Source organism: Leptodactylus fuscus, chromosome 3 (genome assembly GCF_031893055.1).
Source record: "Leptodactylus fuscus isolate aLepFus1 chromosome 3, aLepFus1.hap2, whole genome shotgun sequence".
Classification (NCBI taxonomy): Eukaryota; Metazoa; Chordata; class Amphibia; order Anura; family Leptodactylidae; genus Leptodactylus; species Leptodactylus fuscus.
In genome coordinates, this window is record NC_134267.1 from 222,344,936 (window position 1) to 222,369,125 (window position 24,190).

General features: G+C 46.4%; 1 pseudogene; it reads right to left on the bottom strand.

The window, feature by feature from the left end:
* Positions 1-898: 898 nt before the first annotated feature.
* Positions 899-1,804, bottom strand: LOC142196938 (CDAN1-interacting nuclease 1 pseudogene; annotated as a pseudogene).
* Positions 1,805-24,190: the final 22,386 nt, after the last annotated feature.

Consider the following 24,190-nt stretch of genomic DNA (forward strand, 5'->3'; position numbering starts at 1 on the left):
GCTAATGCCTGCACTGATTGCGGGCATTAACTCCTCTGGTGCCTCGGTCAAAGCTGACCGAGGCGCCATTTTACCAGCGATCGCAGGCACCCTGAGCAAGCTCCGGGTCCTGCGTCCCGTTTCTATGACAGCCGGAAGCCTTTTGAAGACTCTAGCCTGTCATTCTATACTTTGTATTGCAGGCTACTCTATGTAGCCTGCAATAGAAATGCCGGAATTTTGCAATGCATTAGCATTATACTGCGTTGTATTGGTGATAAGACAAAGCCCAAGACTCCTAGGGGGTCTAAAAGATGCCAAAAAATTAAAATCAATTCAAATCACCCCCCCCTCTTAATAATAATAAATTTTATTTATATAGCACAAACATATTCCGCAGCACTGTAAAATTTGTAGGGTTCAAATACAGACAGAAAGTTGCATTACAAAGAAAGTCATTTCACACAATGGGACTGAGGGCCCTGCTCGCAAGAGCTTACAATCTATGAACTTTCTATGAACTTTCCCTAGAACACTTATAAAATTATTTAAATAATGTGAAACACATACATGTTAGGTATCCCTGTGTCCAAAAATGCCCGCTCTACAAATCTATAAAAATAATTTTACTATACAGTAAACGCCATAGTGCGGAAAAAAAGTCAAAACTGCAAAATCCACATCCACCATCTTCTATCAACAAACTTTACTTAGTGTTTCACAAGTTGAACATAAAAAACATATATATATTTTTTTTAAAAAAAGCAAAAACCTGATGCACATCCGTTAACGGATCAGTCTTTTTGATGCCTAAATTGACATAAGCTTGCATCAGTTTTTTTTTTATTAAAATAAAGGATCCGTTTAACTGATCAGTTAAACTGACGTGAAAAACATGATGTGAACGCACCCTTACTTACTACCCTTCCTTGCTTTTCTCCGGCTTGCACTCTCCAACTTGCTTGCCTTGCTCTTCTCCCAGTGCCATGCAGCCATGTAGTGTTACTATATCAGACGGAAACTCGTCCTTTAATATTATACCATGGTCCCGGTGGCAGTCAAGCTCTTCAATGAACCCGTACCAGTAGATGACCAGACCGGGTCCAAACCTGTTCCAGTAGCTCCAGAACTGGTCCTGTAGAGAAGCACAATGACTCATCTCATCTCCAAATGACGCTTTGCTTTCAATCCAATGGATAACATGTCCTTCAACAGCTACTGGCACCTCCAGAATGAAGTCAGGTGTTTTATCATAGCCGTTCAGACGCAGCTGGTCTTCATCTAAGAAGGCCATGTTCTTCTCCAATAGTTTTTCTCTTAGAAGTACTTCATGCTCATAGCCAATAGAGAGTTTGATGCAATCCACCAAGGGTCCATTGCCGCAATCATTGGCAACGCACTGGTTAACCTGGGTGGCAAGAATTGGGTCAGGGATCTGAGACAAGTCCCGCAGCATAGTGTTCAAGACGGGCTTTGTGGGCACAACTCCATTCAGATCCTGAAGAAATCGCTCCAGAATTAGCCGTGCGATCAAGGCTGGAGAAGAATCGACCTCATTGGCCAGGTTTAGTAAGACGGGCACTGTTGGATCCATGGCTACCTCATGCAAGTACTTGCTGTAATACATTTCGATGATGTCGGGAACATGATGCCTTTCATGGCTCTTCTTTATAAACTTCTGGTAGTCCTGGGAGAAGATACTCAGCAGAGTGGACTGTGATTGACTGGGGAATCTCTCCATCAGCTTCTTCATACACTGCCTGCTGGGCTTCAGTGTGGTAATGAACTAGGCGATCTCATCATACTGGGCTTTACTCAACTTCATCTCTGAGCACCACGTGCCCTGTATACACACTGAGAGCTCCAGCACTGCACGCCTAAGGACCTGCTATGATGTCATATGATCAGTCACGTGGGTGGGAGGAGTCAGACTCTCATCTGTGTTGTAGGTATACGAGTGTGTTGCTATAGTAGATACTAAAGGACCTTCGGTGACATCGTGACCATGTGACCAGTCTCTGGTGTGGGCGGAGCTAATCAGGACAGTGCCGAGTTACACAGGAAGAGCAAGCTGCAGTGAATGGAGACTGGAAGGTAAGATGGAGGGAAGAGAAGGCGTGTGTGAGCTAGAGGGGGGAAGGGGGTGCAGGCTGTGTGTGAGCAAGAGGGGGGGGAGGGGGTGCAGGCTGTGTGTGAGCAAGAGGGGGGGGAGGGGGTGCAGGCTGTGTGTGAGCTAGAGGGGGGCAGGGGGTGCAGACTGTGTGTGAGCAAGAGGGGGGAGGGGGTGCAGGCTGTGTGTGAGCAAGAGGGGGAGGGGGTGCAGGCTGTGTGCGAGCAAGATGGGGAATGGGGGTGCAGGCTGTGTGTGAGCAAGAGGGGGGGAGGGGGTGCAGGCTGTGTGTGAGCAAGAGGGGGGAGGGGGTGCAGGCTGTGTGCGAGCAAGATGGGGAATGGGGGTGCAGGCTGTGTGCGAGCAAGAGGGGGGAGGGGGTGCAGGCTGTGTGTGAGCCAGAGGGGAGCAGGGGGTGCAGGTGTAACACTCAGGAGGGCCAGGGCTGGTATCACGGGTAATATATCAGATGTGGCCGGCTTTCAGGGGGTCCCTGGGTCCCAAATGTGCCCAAAATCTCCTTTTTGATGTCCCCAACTACCCACCCCCACATGATATCTGACTATGACAACAGACAACCAGGTCTCGGGGGTAGCTGTTGCTCTTTTACTAGCAGAACAAGGTAATACAAATGTACATATGGAGTAATTCTTCACATACAATACAGCACTCTTTGTAGGTAGTGTACAATTAAGCAGGTGATAGAGCTTGGAGCAGAAATGCTTTGGATAGTTTAATTAATAGTTGCTTGGGTAGTTAAACTTGTATATACTTGTAAAGATGGCCTGTATCCAGGGGGTTAGTCCTCAACAAACTGGGTACACGTATGTAGGAGAGCAACTAGAATTCTGCCAGACTAGCTATGGGCTTCTTAAATATAGAGTTGTCCCAAAGACTTACTTGAATAGAGAGATACATGTAGACGTCCCAGATGTGTGGATAAAACAGGTCAGTAAACTTTAGTGCTTGTAGGCTTGGAGTTTCAGAGGAAAATGCTCTCTGAGGAGAATCTAGAGTACAGAGGAAAAGCCATCTCTGTTTGGAGTGCTCTGAGGGTAGCTGCTAAATCCTAGTGGGCTAAAGGACTTCCGGTGACGTCGTGACCATGTGATCAGCCTCTGGTGTGGGCGGAGCTATTCAAGACAGTGCCGAGTTACACAGGAAGAGAAGGCTGCAGTGAATGGAGGCTGGAAGGTAAGATGGAGGGAAAGACATAGCATGTGTGTGAGCATGATAGAGGGGTTCAGGCTGTGTGTGAGCATGATAGTGGGGTTCAGACTGTGTATGTGAGCATGATAGTGGGGTTCAGGCTGTGTATGGGCATGATAGTGGGATTCAGGCTGTATGTGAGCATGATAGTGGGGTTCAGGCTGTGTATGGGCATGATAGTGGGGTTCAGGCTGTATGTGAGCATGATAGAGGGGTTCAGGCTGTGTGTGAGCATGATAGTGGGGTTCAGGCTGTGTATGGGCATGATAGTGGGGTTCAGGCTGTATGTGAGCATGATAGTGGGGTTCAGGCTGTGTATGGGCATGATAGTGGGGTTCAGGCTGTATGTGAGCATGATAGAGGGGTTCAGGCTGTGTGTGAGCATGATAGAGGGGTTCAGGCTGTATGTGAGCATGATAGTGGGGTTCAGGCTGTGTATGGGCATGATAGTGGGGTTCAGGCTGTATGTGAGCATGATAGAGGGGTTCAGGCTGTGTGTGAGCATGATAGTGGGGTTCAGGCTGTGTATGAGCATGATAGTGGGGTTCAGGCTGTTTGTGAGCATGATAGTGGGGTTCAAGCTGTGTATGTGAGCATGATAGTGGGGTTCAGGCTGTGTATGTGAGCATGATAGAGGGGTTCAGGCTGTGTATGTGAGCATGATAGAGGGGTTCAGGCTGTGTGTGAGCATGATAGTGGGGTTCAGGCTGTGTATGTGAGCATGATAGTGGGGTTCAGGCTGTGTATGTGAGTATGATAGTGGGGTTCAGGCTGTGTATGTGAGCATCATAGAGGGGTTCAAGCTGTGTGTGTGAGCATGATAGTGGGGTTCAGGCTGTGTTTGTGAGCATGATAGTGGGGTTCAGGCTGTGTATGTGAGCATGATAGAGGGGTTCAGGCTGTGTATGTGAGCATGATAGAGGGGTTCAGGCTGTGTATGTGAGCATGATAGAGGGGTTCAGGCTGTGTATGTGAGCATGATAGTGGGGTTCAGGCTGTGTGAGCATGATAGTGGGGTTCAGGCTGTGTGTGAGCATGATAGAGGGGTTCAGGCTGTATGTGAGCATGATAGAGGAGTTCAGGCTGTGTATGGGCATGATAGAGGGGTTCAGGCTGTATGTGAGCATGATAGAGGGGTTCAGGCTGTGTATGGGCATGATAGAGGGGTTCAGGCTGTATGTGAGCATGATAGTGGGGTTCAGGCTGTGTGTGAGCATGATAGTGGGGTTCAGGCTGTATGTGAGCATGATAGTGGGGTTCAGGCCGTGTATGTGAGCATGATAGTGGGGTTCAGGCCGTGTATGTGAGCATGATAGAGGGGTTCAGGCTGTGTATGAGCATGATAGTGGGGTTCAGGCTGTGTATGTGAGCATGATAGTGGGGTTCAGCCTGTGTATGTGAGCATGATAGTGGGGTTCAGCCTGTGTATGTGAGCATGATAGTGGGGTTCAGGCTGTGTATGTGAGCATGATGGAGGGGTTCAGGCTGTGTGTGAACATGATAGAGGGGTTCAGGCTGTGTGTGAGTATGATAGAGGGGTTCAGGCTGTGTATGTGAGCATGATAGTGGGGTTCAGGCTGTGTATGAGCATGATAGTGGGGTTCAGGCTGTGTATGTGAGCACGATAGTGGGGTTCAGGCTGTGTATGTGAGCACGATAGTGGGGTTCAGGCTGTGTATGTGAGTATGATAGTGGGGTTCAGGCTGTGTATGTGAGCATGATAGTGGGGTTCAGGCTGTGTATGTGAGTATGATAGTGGGGTTCAGGCTGTGTATGTGAGCATCATAGAGGGGTTCAAGCTGTGTGTGTGAGCATGATAGTGGGGTTCAGGCTGTGTTTGTGAGCATGATAGTGGGGTTCAGGCTGTGTATGTGAGCATGATAGTGGGGTTCAGGCTGTGTATGTGAGTATGATAGTGGGGTTCAGGCTGTGTGTGTGAGCATCATAGAGGGGTTCAAGCTGTGTGTGTGAGCATGATAGTGGGGTTCAGGCTGTGTATGAGCACGATAGTGGGGTTCAGGCTGTGTATGTGAGCACGATAGTGGGGTTCAGGCTGTGTATGTGAGCACGATAGAGGGGTTCAGGCTGTGTATGTGAACACGATAGAGGGGTTCAGGCTGTGTATGAGCATGATAGAGGGGTTCAGGCTGTGTATGAGCATGATAGAGGGGTTCAGGCTGTGTATGTGAGCATGATAGTGGGGTTCAGGCTGTGTATGTGAGCATGATGGTGGGGTTCAGGCTGTGTGAGCATGATAGAGCGGTTCAGGCTGTGTGTGAGCATGATAGAGCGGTTCAGGCTGTGTGTGAGCATGATAGAGGGGTTCAGTTCAGGCTCTGTGTGAGCATGATAAAGGGGTTCAGGCTGTGTATGAGCAAAAGAGGGGATGGGGAGCACTTTGTGTGAAAAATAGAGAGGAATGTACAGGATGCTTGAGAAATAAAGAGGAGATGGGGGTGCAGGCTGCCCAAGATGGAGAATTGGGGTTGCAGCTTGCGTGATAAAAGGGGTACATTGAGAGTATAGCTCTGTGTGAGAAAGGGAAACGGGGTTCAGGATGTGTGAGAGGGAGAGGTGCAGGATGTGTGACAAATGGGTCAGTCTCATGAAGGGAACACATAACATATGGGGGGGGTATTCATTGTTTTACACAAGGCTTGTGTCTCTGCTGTCACATCAAATTCCAGAATGTCCTCTGGGTTTTTTTATTCATTTGACTAAAATTTAACCTCAAAACAATGTTTATCTAGGTTTTTTTTTGTTTCTAGGTTTATGTGAGATCTCAATGGTGTGAAGACCCCACTACAAGATCATTAGGTGCCAGTGTTCTAGACCAAGCGAAGTGCCCCCTAGTGATCAAATGTCTCAACCGGGCACCTCCAAATAGGCAACACTCGTAAAGGTTTATAAAATACGGCTTTGTTTGGAGCCTTCAGTAACATTTATTTGATGGTCCCCTCAGTGCCCCCCCTCCTTCAGTGCCCACATGTAATATAATGGCCCCACAGCGACCAACAAGTTATATAATGGTCCTTACTCTGCCTCTACATGTACGCAGCCTGCAGTAGAAGTGCCAATATTTTGTAATGCATTACATTAGGGATCAGACTCCCTGGGATTCAAGGCCCCCAGGGGGTACACCTGCTCTATGCACCCCCATACACAGAATTAGAAAAAAGTTATGGGTGTCATAATATGGCGACTTTAAGAAAAAAAAAAAATTTTTGCACAGTTTTGGATTTTTGTTAAGGGATTAAAATGTAAATAAAACCATGTAAATTAGTTTTCCCTGGAATTGTACCGAAACTTAGAATACAGGTGACACATATATAATACGGGGGGGGGGGGGGGGGGACACATAGAATACAGGTTACACACATATAATACGGGGGGACACATAGAATACAGGTGACACACATATAATACGGGGGACACATAGAATACAGGTGACACACATATAATACGGGGGGACACATAGAATACAGGGGGGACACATAGAATACAGGGGGGACACATAGAATACAGGGGGGACACATAGAATACAGGGGGGACACATAGAATACGGGGGGACACAGAATACGGGGGACACACAGAATACAGGAGGACACATAGAATACAGGGGAAACACATAGAATACAGGGGGGACACATAGAATACAGGGGAAACACATAGAATACAGGGAGGACACATAGAATACAGGGAGGACACATAGAATACAGGAGGACACATAGAATACAGGGGACACACATAGAATACAGGGGAGACACATAGAATACAGGGGGGACACATAGAATACAGGGGGGACACAGAATAGAGGGGAGACACATAGAATACGGGGGGGACACATAGAATACAGGGGGGACACATAGAATACAGGGGACATGTGTCATTTTTGGCTACAGAGTAAATGCCATTAAGAGATAAGATAAGATAAGATATTCCTTTAATAGTCCCACAATGGGGAAATTTCAGTGATACAGTTTCATAGATGGTACAGTAGTATATAACAAGAGAGAAACACATAGAAGCTCATGGCAGATAGAGAAATCCTAGGAATCATAGCAACTAAAAAAGAAAGAAACACAGACATACTGCAGGATCATTTAGTTCTCTGTGCAGATTGATGTTAATAATAATAATAATTATAATAATAATAATAATAATACAGCCGACTTGGTTGTAGGACACGAGGAGGGGGGTCACAGCATGTGGATATAACAAGCAGAAATTTTTTGCAGAAGTGGGGGACATAAGCAGCTATCATGATAACATGTGGCAGTTCCTTTGGTAGGTGGTGAGATCTCCTGCTCACAGCTGATAGTTCGGTATCTTGCATCAGCACTATTGTCCTTTTAACCACAAAAAATGCCCCAAATGTCCTTCATCACAAGCCCTCCTCCTCCTCCTTACCACTGTGTTCTACTGCCCCAAGGAAGTCAGAGACCATCCAGGTATACATGGTGCTGCTCTCTTGCCAAGCTTCCATAACTCCTGGGGTAGGTGGGTGATGGTTCCCAGGCTGTAACAGAGTCCCACGTGTCCACAGTAATAGAGAGAAATACCAGTCAGCTGTAGCATATTCACACATCAGCAATTGACGCCAGAAATCATCTCCTTGAACGAAGAAGTCCGCATTTCCATGTAGGTTTCTCCTCCATGCCGCATGTTGAGCCATGCTGTCCTAGCTGGGGGGATGGTAACAGGCACATGTGGAAACCAGCTGAACCAGGTCTTGAGTCCATGCTTTACAATGGAAACAAAAGGAACAAAAAACTCCACAGGGTCTTCCATTCGATTTATAGTTGCTAAATTCATAGTGCTAGATTGCTTGGTTACCGGATTCTTGAAGATATAGAGAAAAAGAGTGAAAAAGGAAAGAAAGGAAAGAAAAAGTTTGCTCCCAGCTTGGAGCACTGCATCAAAGGCAGCCAGCCTCTCAGGGGGCGGCGCCTAAATAAAATTAAAATTAAATTAAAACAAAGCCCGTAAAAAAGTTGCACAAATGCAGTTTTTCTCAAATTCCACCCCATTCTGAATTTTTTTCCCAGCTTCACAGCACATTGTACAGAATAAAAAATGGCACCTTTATGAAGAACAAATTTGTCCCGCAAACATTAAAGGAGTGGTCCAGGATAAAATGTAATTCCTATACTAATATAACACACCCTCACCCCCACCCCCCACTACTTTCTAAATTACATAATTTATCAAAAAATATATATTTACCCATATCCCTGTGGCGATCATGTGACCGCCCCAGGGACAATTTCTGGTTACTGGTGACGTTTCGTTTCCGGAAACAGAACGTTAGTACTACTCCCCCCCCACCCCTTTTCCCTCCACTCCATCATACTTACCTCTCTCCTTTTAGACTTCCTCCTGCGGGATGTCTCCTCCCTCTTTGCTGTCAATCCACCTCTACTATGCAGGTGTGGGAGCAATAGCTTCTGATGCCTGCGTTGTAGAGGTGGATTGCCGACTGCAGAGCAAAGAGCAGCGGCGGGACTATTGCGTGCTCTGGCAGAGTCAGAAAAGAGGGAGGAGCTGTCTTACTGGAGGAAGTCTGGAAGTAAGAGAGAGGCAAGTATGATGGGGCGGGGGCGGTTGGCTAAGTTAGTTGGGAAGGTCTAGTAGTGGGCGGGATAGCTAGAGAGACGGAGGTTGAGGTAGTGTGAGTCAGCCTACACATGATACATTTGCTAAGGCCTGGTTCACATCTGTGTTCGGTATTCCATTCAGGGAGTCCACTTGGGGATGCCCTCTGAATGTAATATTGAACGCATTAAAAAGCGATAAGCAATGAAACCACATGGACCCCATAGGCTATAATGGGGTCTGTGTATTTTCCACACGAATCATGCGGAGAGAAAAGTGCATGCTTGTAGGATTTTTCTCTCCACATTTTTCAAGCGGAGTAGGGGACAGAGACCCCCAAAGGAAATATTACAGATGTGAATCCACCTATTGCTAGTAACAACCAATCCCAGTGCAGTGTAGGCGCGGCCCCTCAGGATCTGACACTAGCTGTTACCCCGGCCCCATGAGATGTCCATTATTATTACAGTGTTGGCCAAAAGTATTAGCACCCCTGCAATTCTATCAGATAATACTTGTGTTCTTCCAGAAAATGATTGCAAGCACAAACTCTTTGGTAATATCTTCATTTATTTTGCTTGCAATGAAAAAACACAAAAGAGAATGAAAAAAAAGTCACATCATTGATCATTTTACACAAAACTCCAAAAATGGGCCGGACAGAAGTATTGGCGCCCTCAGCCTAATACTTGGTAGCACAACGTTTAGACACAATAACTGCGCACAACGGCTTCCGGTAACCAGCAATGAGTTTCTTACAAGGCTTTGCTTCTTTGGCAAACTGCTCCAGGTCCCCCCTGAGATGTGAAGGGGGCCTTCTCCAAACTGCCACCAAGAGATCTCTCCTCCCCCACAGGTGTTCTATGGGATTCAGGGCTGGACTCATTGCTGCCACTTTACAAGTCTCCAGGGCTTTCTCTCACCACCATTTTCTAGTGCTGACCTGAAGTGTGTTTTGGGTCCTTGTCCTGCTGGAAGAGCCCTGACCTCTGAGGGAGACCCAGCTTTCTCACACTGGGCCCTACATTATGCTGCACAATGTGTTGGTCGTCTTCAGACTTCATAATGCCATGCACATGGTCAAGCAGTCCAGTGCCAGAGGCAGCAAAGCAACCCCAAACCATCAGGGACCTCCGCCATGTCTGACTGTAGGGACCGTCTTCTTTTCTTTGAAGGCCTCTTTTTTTTCCCTGTAAACTCTATGTTGATGCCTTTTCCCAAAAAGCTCTACTTTTGTCTCATCTGACCAGAGAACATTCTTCCAAAACGTTTTTGGCTTTCTCAGGTAAGTTTTGGCAAACTCCAGCCTGGCTTTTTTCTGTCTCTGGGTAAGAAGTGGGGTCTTCCTGGGTCTCCTACCATACAGTCCCTTCTCATTCAGACGCTGACGGATAGTACGGGGTGACACTGTTGTACCCTCAGACTGCAGGGCAGCTTGAACTTGTTTGGATGTTAGTCGAGGTTCTTTATCCACCATATGCACAATCTTGCGTTGAAATCTCTCGTCAATTTTTCTTTTCCGTCCACATCTAGGGAGGTTAGCCACAGTGCCATGGGCTTTACACTTCTTGATGACACAGGAACATTCCGGTCTTTGGAGATGGACTTGAGATTGCTCATGCTTCCTCACAATTTTGCTTCTCAAGTCCTCAGACAGTTCTTTGGTCTTCTTTCTTTTCTCCATGCGCAATGTGGTCACACAAGGACACAGGACAGAGGTTGAGTCAACTTTAATCCATTTCAACTGGCTGCAAGTGTGATTTAGTTATTGCCACCACCTGTTAGGTGCCTCAGGTAAGTAACAGGTGCTGTTAATTACACAAATTAGAGAAGCATCACATGATTTTTCAAACAGTGCCAATACTTTTGTCCACCCTCTTTTTTATGTTTGTTGTGGAATTATATCCAATTTGGCTTTTTGACAATTCTTTTTGTGGTTTTCCATTGAAGACAAATTAAATGAAGATAATAATACCAAAAAATTTGTGATTGCAATCATTTTCTAAAAGAACATGAGTATTATCTGACAGAATTGAAGGGGTGCCAATACTTTTGGCCAACACTTTAAGTATATACTATATAATCTTTCAACGTGATGTGGTCTAGAATTCCCTTCCCCCGCCTCTCCCCTTCCTATTCCCATTCCTTGTTTATTTGGGTCTTCCCCTCCTCCTCGGTCTTTCTTTTGTAGGTTTTACATTTTTTACTTTAATTTATGCTATACATTATGGGTTTTTATATGTGATCTTTATTTGTATGCCCCCTGCACAGGGTTTTCTATATTTTGTACATATATAATGTTTTCTTTGTATTTTAATGAATACCTTTTTGATACTAAATATGAAATTAAAATCGATTTTTAACTAAATATATTCATTGTCCTGTTTTCATTTTGATGTTTCCCCCCCCTCCTTAGGATAAGGTCACCAATATTTGATCAGTGGGGCCCAGCACTCAGCACTTCCAGCCAGTCTCCAGTGCTAGAACCTCGAAGGCTCTGTAGACTGTATATAGGCAGGGTAGAATACTACAGCTCTGATCGCTGTATATAGGCGGTGGTTAATACTACAGTTCTGTTCACTGTATGGCTGGTCTTACACGACCGTAATGTAAGTCCGCAAATGGTCTGCAATTGAGGGTTTTCAATTACGGACACATTATACTCAATGTGGCCTCTTACACCACCGGATATTTTATCCGTGGTGTGGCCGGGCTGAAACCGTGGTCTGCAATTTATAGAGCATGTCCGTAATGCCCGTGAATTGCGGCACTGCACGGACTCGCCCATAGAACTGTATGGGCGAGTGCAGCAGGACATCTGTGGAGTGTATGTTGCTGATCAGCAACATGCGGACCGTAGAATCATTTCAGTCGTGTAAGACCAGCCTAAATAGGCAGTGGTTAATACTACAGCTTTGTACACTATATATAGGCGGTGGTTAATACTGCAGCTGTGTACACTGTATATAGGCGGTGGTTAATACTGCAGCTGTGTACACTGAATATAGGCAGTGGTTAATATTACAGCTCTGTACACTGTATATAGGCAGTGGTGAATACTGCAGCTGTGTTCCTAGTTATTGGGGGCAGGGCTGTAGTCCTCCAGCACCACAGCTATACCAGGGACACAGATGTTGGCTTCCAGCACCAGAGGCAACAAGCTATTCCCTCTAGGAATAAGAAGTAGATCACTGGGAATCTGTCTATTGGGACCCCCACTGATCACATGTCCTGTTTCCCCCCCTATATGATCCACAATGTGCGCTGATGATTTGTTCATCTCTTTGAGATGCCAGAGATAATAATTCTGATCTCTACTAGAGATGAGCGAACAGTGTTCTATCGAACACATGTTCGATCGGATATCAGGGTGTTCGCCATGTTCGAATCGAATCGAACACCGCGTGGTAAAGTGCGCCAAAATTCGATTCCCCTCCCACCTTCCCTGGCGCCTTTTTTGCACCAATAACAGCGCAGGGGAGGTGGGACAGGAACTACGACACCGGGGGCATTGAAAAAAATTGGAAAAAGTCATTGGCTGCCGAAATCAGGTGACCTCCATTTTAGACGAATAGTGGATTTCAAATCCGGGTCATATGAGAATGTGAACTTTGTGACTATGAGACAGGGATAGCTGTACAGGCAGGGATAGCTAGGGATAACCTTTATTTAGGGGGGAATGTTATTAAAAATAACTTTTTGGGGCTCTATCGGGTGTGTAATTGTGATTTTTGTGAGATAAACTTTTTCCCATAGGGATGCATTGGCCAGCGCTGATTGGCCGAATTCCGTACTCTGGCCAATCAGTGCTGGCCAATGCATTCTATTAGCTTGATGAAGCAGAGTGTGCACAAGGGTTCAAGCGCACCCTCGGCTCTGATGTAGCAGAGCCGAGGCTGCACAAGGGTTCAAGCGCACCCTCGGCTCTGATGTAGGAGAGCCGAGGGTGCACTTGAACCCTTGTGCAGCCTTGGCTCTGCTACATCAGAGCCGAGGGTGCGCTTGAACCCTTGTGCACACTCTGCTTCATCAAGCTAATAGAATGCATTGGCCAGCGCTGATTGGCCAGAGTACAGAATTCGGCCAATCAGCGCTGGCTCTGCTGGAGGAGGCGGAGTCTAAGATCGCTCCACACCAGTCTCCATTCAGGTCCGACCTTAGACTCCGCCTCCTCCAGCAGAGCCAGCGCTGATTGGCCGAATTCCGTACTCTGGCCAATCAGCACTGGCTAATGCATTGTATTGGCGTGATGAAGCAGTGCTGAATGTGTGTGCTTAGCACACACATTCAGCTCTACTTCATCGGGCTAATAGAATGCATTGGCCAATCAGCGCTGGCCAATGCATTCTATTAGCGTGAACTGAGTTTGCACAGGGGTTCTAGTGCACCCTCGGCTCTGCTACATCAGATTGCTACATCTGATGTAGCAGTGCCGAGTGTGCATCAGATGTGTAGTTGAGCAAAACTGACTCAGCACTGCTAAGTCTCTGCATTCGCATAGGAATGCATTGGCCAGCCTTCGGCCAATCAGCGCTGGCTCTGCCGGAGGAGGCGGAGTCTAAGGTCGGACCTGAATGGAGACTGGTGTGGAGCGATCTTAGACTCCGCCTCCTCCAGCAGAGCCAGCGCTGATTGGTCGAGTTCCGTACTCTGGCCAATCAGCACTGGCCAATGCATTTCTATGGGGAAAAGTTAGCTTGCGAAAATCGCAAACTGACAGGGATTTCCATGAAATAAAGTGACTTTTATGCCCCCAGACATGCTTCCCCTGCTGTCCCAGTGTCATTCCAGGGTGTTGGTATCATTTCCTGGGGTGTCATAGTGGACTTGGTGACCCTCCAGACACGAATTTGGGTTTCCCCCTTAACGAGTTTATGTTCCCCATAGACTATAATGGGGTTCGAAACCCATTCGAACACTCGAACAGTGAGCGGCTGTTCGAATCGAATTTCGAACCTCGAACATTTTAGTGTTCGCTCATCTCTAATCTCTACTTCTTTTCATCAGTCCCATAGAGATGAATGGCACAGTAGTACAAATGTAGGACCCCTGTTTTGATGATGGTGGGGATCCTAGTGGTCAGGATAGATTAGTGTCAGAGCTGTGGGGATTGGCCGCTGTAATAGGTACTAAGCTTAAGATAAAACCCTGTAAATAGGATTATGCCATGAAAAGTATTTATCTGTCCACAGGATAGGTGACAAATATCTGATAGGTGTGGGTCTGACGGCTGCGTCCCCCACCGGTCCCGAGAGTTGAGGGGGTTCTTTTCACCTGCTTTGCATTGAGCCTGATCAAAGTCAGGCTGAATGTAGGTGTATCTGGTGGTGGACGGCATCAGATATCACTGAATGCTGGACTTTGGCTATCTCCGGTGCACCCACTGAAGAGAATGGGGGCGCCGGCCACTACCAGTCATGCCTCAATGTGCAGGAGGGGAAAATAATCTCCTGTTCTTGGGATAAGTGGGGGTCTCAGTGTTCAGACCCCACTGATCAGGTATTTATTCTCTATACCAGGGGTAGGGAACCTTCGGCTCTCCAGCTGCTGTGAAACTACAACTCCCAGCATGCTCCATTCACTTCCATGGGAGTTCCAAGAACAGCAGAGCAAGTATGCATGCTGGGAGTTGTAGTTTTGCAACAGCTGGAGAGCCGTACATGCCCTACCCCTGCTCTATACTATAGATGGGGCCTCTATTGGGAAACAAGGTGGGAGAGACATTCCCTTTAAGATCCTTATAAGGAGGGTTTTGATGACCAGGCATCTTTTACTGTTCCATCATACACTTCTGATGGAAATGTTTGACGATGAACAGAAGACATTATGGTCAGTATGATCAGGCGCTCCTCATAGATAAGGCACAATTCAGGGGAAATGTGCGCCATCTCGTAGCCGCCATACGTTTCCCCCATCATTTACGCCACATTTCAGGTGTAAATGATAGTAAATCTGATGGGGCCTCCTTGGAAAAGTGGCACGGGCAGTGCAGAACCAAATTAAAAAAAATATTTTTTGTGCAAATTGCCTTTTAACACAGTTGCTATTTTTATGCCTTGTATGCCAGAAAACTGCCACAGGCAACATGGTGTGAATGCAGCCCAGCCGACAGACACGTTACAGCAGCTTGTGCTCCAAGGGGGTTTATCTGCGGTCAGACCAGGCGGGCGAGCCTTCACTCCTCACATCCATTGATGAGCTTTAGGTTTGAATGACCCCGTTGCTGGTTCATTGGTTGTCCTTCCTTGTAGTACTTTTGGTAGGTACTAACTAAAATATACCATGAACACCCCACAAGACCAGCCATATAGGAGATGCCCCCCACCCCCCATAAATGTGTTCACCACAGTTTGACCCACGTCAGTGTGTGTTTTTACTAAAAAATGTTCTTGCTTTGAACACACTGGGAAATTCATCAACTCCTTGTGCTTATGGCAAAAAAAAAGTCACAAACTGTTTTTTATTTGCAAATAGCCTCTTTTACACCACTATTAGCACTTTCTGGAAAGAAGGCAGGGTGTGGATAGGTCATCAATATTATAGCAGTGGTATGACACTGGGTTCCCTCACGTATTGGCGGTATGACACCGGGCCCCTCTCACATGTCGACAGTATGACACCAGTGTCATCTCTAGGGGGCTGAGGGACCTGGTCCTTTAGCCCACTAGGATTTAGCATCCTTATATGGAGCAGGCTAAATTCTAGTGGGCTAAGGGACCTGGTCCTTCTACTGAAAACTGTGTATCTCTAGGGGGCTGAGGGACCTGGTCCTTCTACTGAAAACTAGCTATATCTAGGGGGTTGAGGGACCTGGTCCTTTAGCCCACTAGGATTTAGCATCCTTATATAGAGCAGGCTAAATCCTAGTGGGCTAAGGGACCTGGTCCTTCTACTGAAAACTGTATCTCTAGGGGGAAATTACAGATTGTCAGGAGTCCACAGCGGATCAGCGTTCACGTGAACTGTGCTTGATTTTACAGCTCAGCTTATTTATTTGAATGGGACCGAGTTGCGATCAAGTCATGTGACTTACGTCATAAGGCCAATAAATTATAAACGGTTTTCGCGAACGTCACTGCAGGTCCAAACTGCTGATGAAAGTCCCATGGAATATAAATTGATCAGATAATCCATCAATAAAATGGACCAAGAACATGAAACAAATGTGTTGGAATACATTGGCGCTATCAAAAAATATAAATAAATCAAAATAAAACATTTTTATATTTAAATAAAAAAAAAAAAAAAAATTAGATTTCTGTATATATTACATGTCCTTTTGCCACATAGGATTTAGCTTTCTTATATAAAACAGGTTAAATCCTAGTGGGCTAAAGGACCTGGTCCCTCTGCTCACTAGGATTTAGCTTTCTTATATAGAGCCGGCTAAAAGCTAGTGGATAGAAGGACCTGGTCCCTTAGCCCACTAGGATATAGCCGGCTCTATATAGAACAAGCTAAATCCAAGTGGGCAGAGGGACCAGGTCCTTTAGCCCAGTAGGATTTAGACTCTACCGTGCTCTGAGGCCTGGCTGCCATTTTCAGCTTCCCATGTGTTCAATGGCTCCACACAAAAGAAAGGACAAAAGGTCCCCAACCCCCCTAGAGGGGGCTGTAACTCCTCCTCCTCCAGGCCAGTCAAGGGAGCTTGATTGGTCCTGAAAGTCACCTGATCATAATGGACACACCTTCACATTGGCAACTCAAATTACAATGGCAAGTATAGGCAGGTGTAGTTCACAAAAACATCCACAAGATGGCGCATTAATAGACCCCTGTGTGCTGGCTCTGGTAAAATAGAGAAGGAATGAAGGGGGAGGAAACTCTTTACCTTATATGCAAATGTCCATACCATCTCGGTCTGCAAGGACTATTAAAGGGAATGGGACGAGCAGTACCGGGACATTACATAGGCTGTGTGTGAGCAAGAGGGGGGTGCAGGCTGTGTGTGAGCAAGAGGGAGGGAGGGGCTGCAGGCTGTGTGTGAGCTAGAGGAGGCAGGGGGTGCAGGCTGTGTGTGAGCAAGAGGGGGGAGGGGGTGCAGGCTGTGTGTGAGCTAGAGGGGGCAGGGGGTGCAGGCTGTGTGTGAGCAGGAGGGGGTGCAGGCTGTGTGTGAGCAAGAGGGGGGTGCAGGCTGTGTGTGAGCTAGAGGGGGTGCAGGCTGTGTGTGAGCAAGAGGGGGGAGGGGGTGCAGGCTGTGTGCGAGCAAGATGGGGAATGGGGGTGCAGGCTGTGTGCGAGCAAGAGGGGGGAAAGGGGGTGCAGGCTGTATGTGAGCAAGAGGGGGCGAGGGGGTGCAGGCTGTGTGCGAGCAAGATGGGGAATGGGGGTGTAGGCTGTGTGTGAGCAAGAGGGGGAAAGCAGGTGCAGGCTGTGTGTGAGCAAGAGGGGGGAAAGGGGGTGCAGGCTGTGTGTGAGCAAAATGGGGGAATGAGCATGCTGGCTTTGTGTGAGCAAAAAAGGGGAGCAAGCTGTTTTTGAGCAAGAGAGTGACATGGGGGCGTAGGCTGTGTGAAAAGGATGGGGGGGATGAGGGGTTCAGGCTGTGTATAAGCAAGAAAGTGATGTGCGGTTGCATGCTCTTGCTTATGCTGGGTTCACACTAACACCCGGACTCTGTTTTCAGGTTTCTGTCTTCTGCATGCAGAAGACGGAAACCTGTCAGATCGGGTCCGGCCGTGAGCACCAGTGAGCGTTTTATGCTCTCCGCCGCAAAACCATTTTTTCTAACCAGACACAGAGTACTGCATGTCTGACTCTGTGTCTGGTTTAAAAAAAACTGTTTCGCGGCGGAGAGCATAAAATGCTCACTGGTGCTCACGGCCGGACATCTTTCAAACCCATTCAAAAGTATGAAAGAGTCCTGCAGGTTTCCGTCTCCTGTTCTGTTTTGTGCAGGAAACAGAAACCTGCAGAACGGAGACCGGGCGCAGATGTGAACGAGCCCTTACACACAGCCTGCACCCCACTCCCCCCTCTTGCTCTCACACATCTCGCACCCCCATTCGCCCCTCTTGCTCGCACACAGCATGCTCCTCCATGTACCGCTCTTGGCCGTGCTCAGCCTATGTCCCTCTATGTCACCCTTTTCCTCACGCACAGTCTATATTCCCATGGACACAGCCTGCACCCCACATTCCATCATTTTGCTCACAGCCTACACCCTCCACATCACCCTCTTGCTCACACACAACTTGCACCCCCATTCACCCCTCTCTCTTACACACAGCCAGGGGCATGTGGGGTTGCAGGCTGTGTGTAAGCAAGAGAGGGCGTGGGGGAGCACTTTGTGTGAGAAATAGAGGGGGATGTACAGGATGCTTGAGAAATAAAGAGATGGGGGTGCAGACTGCGCAAGATGGAGAATTGGTGTTGCAGCCTGCGTGATAAAAGGGGTACATTAAGGGTATAGTTGCATGTATGAGAAAGGGACACGGGGTTCAAGCTGTGTGAGAGAGGAAGAGGTGCAGGATGTGTGACACATTGGTCAGTCTCATGAAGTGAACACTTAACATATGGGGGGGATTTATTCATTGTTTTACATGGGGCTTGTGTCTCTGCTGTCACATTAAATTCATGAATGCCCTTTTTTTAAAATACATTTGACTAAAAATAAACCTCAAAACAATGTTTAACTAGATTTTTTGTTTGTTTCTAGGTTTATGTGAAATCTCAATGGTGAGATCTCAATCTCAAACATCTAGAGCTGCAGTCACTATTCTGCTGTACATCAGGTCTTATACTCCAGTCACATCTAGAGCTGCGGTCACTATTTTGCTGTACATCATGTCTTATACTCCAGTCACAGCCAGTTCTGCTACATCTCATATGTAGCAGGGTTCAGCACACACTCAGCTCTGCTGCATCTGAGGGTGTAGCAGAGCACAGCGTGCGCTCAATGCTGCTACATCTGAGATCGGACCAGAATGGAGACTGCTGTGGACCGATCTTAGACTCCGCCTCCTCCGGCAGAACCAGTGTTGATTGGCCGAATGCTGTACTCTGTATGGCATTCAGCCAATCAACGCTGGTCAATGCATTCCTATGGGAAAAAGTCAGCTCCCGCATAACGCAAGCTGACAGGGCTCCCGACCAGATAGAGCCCCAAAGAGCTGTGTGAGTGACATTCCCACCTAAATAAAGGTAATCCCTAGCTAACCCTGCCTGTACATCTATCCCTGTCTCACAGTCACATAGTTCACAGTCTCATATGAACCGAATATTAAATCCACTATTCGTATAAATTGGAAGTCACCTGATTTAGCCAGCCAATTACTTTTTCCGATTTTTTTTTTTTTTTTTATGCCTCCGTTGTTGTAGTTCCTGTCCCACCTCCCCTGCACAGTTATTGGTGCAAAAAAAAAGCGCCAGGGAAGGTGGTGGTGGGGGAATCGAATTTTTAGTGAGTTTGCCACGTGGTGTTTGCCTGGAATCGAACATCTCAAACGGCCAGATATCCGATCAAACATGTACTCGGTCGAACACTGTTCGCTCATCTCTCGTTATCCGCCTTTTGGCGCAAGTTCTCCATGCATTCTCTGCTTTCCCCTGCCCTGACAACTTTAGAGAGCTTGTTGGGAAAGACTGAGGCCCCGTCACTACGTCAGACCCTGGGAGACAGACTTGGGAACTCACCTCTCTGCTGCTGATTGGGACCGCTGCTTCCTCCTTTTCGCACAAGCTGCCCTTACCATTTAGTGCTCAAGAGAAAAATTGTAAAATACTCTCCTCATGGTACCGGTGTCTGACCCTCCTTCACAAGTTTTATCCCTCGGTCTCTGACCTGTGTTGGTGCTGTGGCTCTGCGGAAGGTAATCTTCTTCACATCTGGTGGGATTGCGGGGAGATTCAACCCTTCTTGCTAGCTGTGTTCTCTCTCTATGGCAAGGTTACTGGCTGCTTGGTAACTCCATCCTCGTAAGTGGCTCTCCTTTCCCTTATCCCTGGTAAACTCTCGGAAGTGAAGGGCGATCTTCTGCGACGCTTCCTCACGGCCTCCAGGACTTTTATTCCCCACTGCTGGCGTAGTTCCACTCCTCCCTACCTTCTGGAATTTCTACAAATTTCTCCTCATTCGTAGAATGGAGTTCCTGGTGGCAGGAGACTCACCTAACCCTTCCAAATTTGAAACCCTCTGGCGGCCGTGGGTGGTGTTCCAGGAGTCGTCAGAGTTTTCTTCCCTGTTCGGCCAATTTCTCTCCTCTGTTGGTTCAAGCCCTTAGGGCCTGACCCCTTCTTTTATTTTTACTTGGCCTTGCTCACGACTCCTCCCCCCCCCCGTCTTGTCTGTCCCCCTCTGCTTTGTTACTTGTCGGGGGCTTTGCCCTTGTGTTCCTTAGTGAGTTTTTGTCACAGTTCTTGCCGCACACCCGATTTGACCAGGGGTTTCCCTTGGACACTTGCCTTGTACTGTGGCCCTGTGAGGCCTTTATTATTGTTTATGGGGCGTGCCTTTCTCTTCTCTGTTGTTTTGTATGATTATTCCTTTTTTAAAAATTTTCTAATAAAAAAGTATTACACCTATTCTTCAGCATTATTAGGATGAAATTTGGGCAATTTTTTTTTTTATTATAAAGTTCTGTATAAAAATAAAGCAATATTCCCAACATTTTTATCTTTTTTTTTTTTTTAATTTTATTAAATTATTTTTTTATTCATTTTTGCAGTTTGTACATTTGTCTGTTATTTGAGTTTTTTTTTTTCATGCATAAATATAGCTGTTCTGTAAGTGGCCTTTGCTTTTTTTATACTATATGGATATTTTATTAGTGATAGTATAAGTGGAAGGCCGTATCCGCCTCAAAATCCTGATCAAAAAGACGACTCCCATTGAAATCAGTGGGAGTCAGTCAGTGGTTTTTTCCGGGAACCGTTTGTTCCGGCTCCTGGAAAAAAGAACAGACATGCTCATTCTTCATTCGCGGATCCTCCCGACTAGGCCCATTCGAAAAACCCAGAGTGAACTAGCCTTACTATAAGTGGAAGAAAGCTAGTGGAACCCATTGAAATCAATGGGAGGCTTTTTTATCCAAGTGGAAAATTCAGCACTAAATGAAGCGCTATTTTCCTCCGTGTGAACTCACCCTTAGTCTGCCTTTTTCAGAAACAAAAATTGGATACCTGATGAATCCTATTATAGACAATGGGGGTTCTTAGGCCTTTGTTGTGTCTGCAATTTTGGGGTTCATTTGTGTCCATTTTTTCATTCTTCTCCTCCTCCAACAGATCAGAAGAATGGCCTTCCTGCTGCAGAAGTGAACGTGACCTAAACCATACACTAATAACATTGTAGAATTATCATCTGTACATATTCATTATTTTGTGTGTGAGGGAGAGAAGTGGGGTTCAGGGTGTAATGTGTGAAAGGACTGGCATGGGGTGCAGGATGTACAGTGTGGGATAGAGATGTGGGGTGCAGGAAGGGGTTCAAATACCAAGTGTGGCAGCGCTGTTCAGTGGCGGGGGCTGCAGTCTATGTACACACTTATTTTGGTTTAGGATTAGACCTAATACTATCCCTCTATTCAGCGACCCCGACTCTCCTGACTTGGAAACATTTCTTACATTTCACCAGGTCTAGTCTGGTTCCTTCTAGAGATGGGACCACTACTTATTGGCTGCCCTATATAGGCTGAGATTGACAGACCTTGATCTGCAGAGATCCTACAATGTAATAGTATACAGGTGGAGACCTGGCAGCTCTATGTATCTGACAATTGTAGACTTGCATCACTTTATAACATTCATAGAAATGGCCAAATCTTGGATTTTTCTCCCCACAAGAATAATTTGTAATCCACCTCTCAGGCCTGGTCCACATCTCACATCTCACGTTCTGTGAAGACATTACTGCAGCTCAGCTCATACAATGTCCACAGAACCGCAGAAATCTCTTCACATTAAACATTTTACAAATTGAAACACGACAGAAACTTATTTAAAAAATTTTATTTAAAATCATTCAGATAATGAGGTATTGGTTATATTTTTGCCAAAATTTACAAAAGATCTGTTAAATTGTTCTTTAAAAAAAAAAAAAAAAGTGTAAAAAAATATTTTGGCAAAAACATGTAAGCTCGCAACCCACGTCAAGGGTCCTCATTTTCTTGTGAGTCCCTACACTAACTAAGGCCAGGGCCCCACTGACCGTAAAAGGCCGCGATTTGACCGGTAAAAATAGCAGCGTTTTACAGTACTTGTAAAGTGGATGGGATTCATGCGAATCTCATGCCCACTTTGCGAAAAAAAATTAGAGCGGACAAGCTGCGATTTCCAAAACCGTAGTGATTTTGAAAATCGCAGCATGTTAATTCTATCTACGGAAATGCTGGCGGCCTTCCTATAGATATAATTGTAACAAAGTCCGCGGAGAAAAACTCTGTCCAGGGGGCCTTAGCCTAACAAAGCAAACTCGTCTAACTGCATGGCAGTAAAGGTAAACATCTGATGTCTTCTATTTTTTCAGTGAATGATTGAGGAGACTACTTCGTGTCAGATCAGTGAAATGTTAATAGACCGTCTGCTCCATCTGACACAGAAACAACTAACTTTATACCTTTTATTAGCAATAAGCAGAGGAGCCATTATTAATAAGGGCTTATATTATATTCTACTAAATGATGGGGGTTGTGGTTCTTATCTCAGGTCCATGGAGTCTGAGCTCCTGTGATGGTCCATCTGACCATCCATAAATAAGGTCCTGAGGTAAGAAGCCCAACCCTATGATCCAGAAGAAGGGGAAGTAAAACCCCAGAGATCTAAGTCTCAGGAGAACAAAATAATTCCTTCCTGACACCAAATATGGCGATCAGTGATATAACCCTGGATCATGTCTATCCATCTGCCTACTGCTGACTGGAAACTTGAAACCTGCTCTGAAGAGCTTACAGTCTAGAAATACTGCCCGAAGGCTCACAACGTATATAGATATGTATATAGCAACATACTGTACGTATATATCAGTGGTAGCCATGATGCTGAGCGGTGAGGAACGTCCCCCCAGTACTAGTTCCTCACCACTCAGTGCCATGGCTGGGCGGTAAGGAATGACCCCTCACAGTACAGCACTATGGACAGTCAGGAGGGGCGTTCCTGGCTAGTCTGTCAGGTACACCCTTCTGACAGTGAAGAACTCTCGGTAAATGCACCAATAGCTCTTCACCGGGGGCACAGAAAGGGAAAACAGTGCACTGAATTCAGTTAACCCCATCATGGCCCTCACGTTAACCTCTATATGCTTTACATAAAGGTTACTGATATGTGAGACATGTGGAGGTAATAATTAAGTATCTTCATCATTAAGGTCCTTTATTATTACCTCCAACCCTTATATGAGGGGCACAATGGGGTTAATTGCCATTAACGTGAGGCACAATGAGTTACTATATTACTAACCAAATTCCTGACATTGCCCACCCCCATACCCACCAGTCCCGTCCCCCCCCCCCAGCTCCGCATGAGGCACATGGAGTTAATACATCTATATTAATAACCAAATGCCTGACATTGCCCACCCCCATACCCACCAAACCCCCACCCCAACCCCGCTCTTACCCACCACTATCTGCTTTGGCAATGCCAAATGTCTATTTGGACATGCTAATAAAGCTTCCTTGATTTCATTTGTAACCCCAGCTTGTATTTGGTGTTTTTTACTTTCTTTGCAGACAAAGCTCCTCTTCTTTACAGGAGCCTGAAGGCTCACAATGTATATAGAGATGTATATAGTAACATGTATATAATATAAAACAATCCCCTCTAATGATGGTGGTTATCCTGCTCCGGAAAGCTTACAGACTAGTAAGAAATCCTCTCTATGATGATACATAATAAATGATGACAATGATGGCTGCTTATCCGCAGGGTGGGGGCTACACAGCAACTTCAACCACAACACACATCACTCAGTCATACACAACTGTGTAGTGGTCAAATTCTGGCATCACCGCCAGTAACGTGAATGTGGTTGTGTCTCGATGACTCACAAGGGCTCAATGATTGTCTGACCACCAGTTGAAACCACTGCCAGAATATAGCAGATTACTTGCTTGTCATAACGCAACCACATTCACTTCCATTGAATGGAAAAAGCTCTAACACTACGATATCCAACCACATGACACATGCCGCAGCCAAATCTGCCATGTAGCCCCAACCTCAGAGATAGGAGCCATCCTGTCATGACCATGATGGCTGCTTATCCCCAGGGCAAGGGCTACACAGCAACTTCAACCATAAAACACACATCACAAAGCCAAATACCTATGTGTAGTGCAGCCAACAACCCCGCCAGTAATG